The following is a 1,305-nucleotide window of genomic DNA, read 5'->3' as shown; positions in this document are numbered from 1 at the left end:
CAGGAGGCTGACTTTCCTTGAAGTTTTCGCCTCAAATACCGCCATCACGCAAGTGTGCGTGGCAATTATGGACCCAGGAACTGGCTCTTTTTAAACTCACGGGTAACATACCAGGGGCCAGTGTGGTGAGGCCTTGTCTGGGAGAGAAGCAGTTTGTTCTGGGCCCAACAAAGAGCCCTTGGCTGCTTGAACTTGCAGGGCCGGTTTGGGGGTGAGGAGTGTGTCTGGCTGATTGTGGCCCTCCACTTCTCAGGTTGCACACCTCTCTGGGGGCTGTGGGGGCGGCTCCCAGCTTAGCCTACTGCTCCCTGGGAGAGTTCCTCATGATGAGCCATACATTCCTTTTTGCAGATGGGACAAGAGGCTCAGATAGAGTGCCCTCGGAAGCTACTGGAAGGTGGGGAGTCCTGGCAGGGCTTTGAGAGAGGGGCACAGTGGGGCTGGGTCAACCAGTCTGCTCAGTGAGTGAGAACACTTCCTCACTCCTGACAGGAATAACCAGAAAGGAAAGACCTTTGCTTGTGATGTCTGTCTGTCGGGGTGTGATGTCTGTCTGTCGGGGTGTGATGTCAGTCTGTCATGGTGTGATGTCAGTCTGTCGTGGTGTGATGTCAGTCTGTTGTGGTGTGATGTCTGTCTGTCGGGGTGTGATGTCAGTCTGTCGGGGTGTGATGTCTGTCTGTCATGGTGTGATGTCAGTCTGTCGTGGTGTGATGTCTGTCTGTCGTGGTGTGATGTCAGTCTGTCGTGGTGTGATGTCTGTCGTGGTGTGATGTCATTCTGTCATGGTGTGATGTCAGTCTGTCGTGGTGTGATGTCAGTCTGTCGTGGTATGATGTCAGTCTGTTGTGGTGTGATGTTTGTCTGTCGTGGTGTGATATCTGTCTGTTGTGGCAGAGGCAGTAGGAGCCTGTTGCTGAGGCTCTTCACATCCCTGCTAACCAGGGAGCAGAGAATGGGCAGGAGCCAGGTCCACTGACTCACTTCTTTCAGCTAAGAACAACTTCCCAAAACAGTTGCCCAGGGCTACTCAGCCAGTGAAAGGCTGCGTCCAGCCAGTACTGAAGGCAGAGCAGCACCCAGGGAGAGACTCAGGGTCATTATTTATGGGAAGTGACTCAATGTATCCAACCTCGCTGGCTTGTTTCCATGGCTCTGGGTAGAAGCAAGGAGGAAAAAGTGTGGAGGCCCTAAGAAACTGGTGCATACATGCTTGGAGCCCTATTCTCAGGGCAGTGGCCCCTAGGAAACTGGTACAGAGATGGTTGGAGTCTGTGCTCAGGGCAGTGGCCCCTAGGAAACTGG

General features: G+C 53.6%; 1 protein-coding gene across 4 annotated transcripts in view; it reads left to right on the top strand.

The window, feature by feature from the left end:
- LOC116076798 (NADH-cytochrome b5 reductase 3) overlaps positions 1–1,305 on the top strand; it is a 20,861-nt gene that overhangs the window by 6,387 nt on the left and 13,169 nt on the right. The window lies entirely within an intron of this gene.

This window comes from Mastomys coucha, unplaced genomic scaffold (genome assembly GCF_008632895.1).
Source record: "Mastomys coucha isolate ucsf_1 unplaced genomic scaffold, UCSF_Mcou_1 pScaffold11, whole genome shotgun sequence".
Lineage (NCBI taxonomy): Eukaryota > Metazoa > Chordata > Mammalia > Rodentia > Muridae > Mastomys > Mastomys coucha.
The sequence above is the reverse complement of the archived record's forward strand: the minus strand, read 5'-3'. Positions and strand labels throughout refer to the sequence as shown.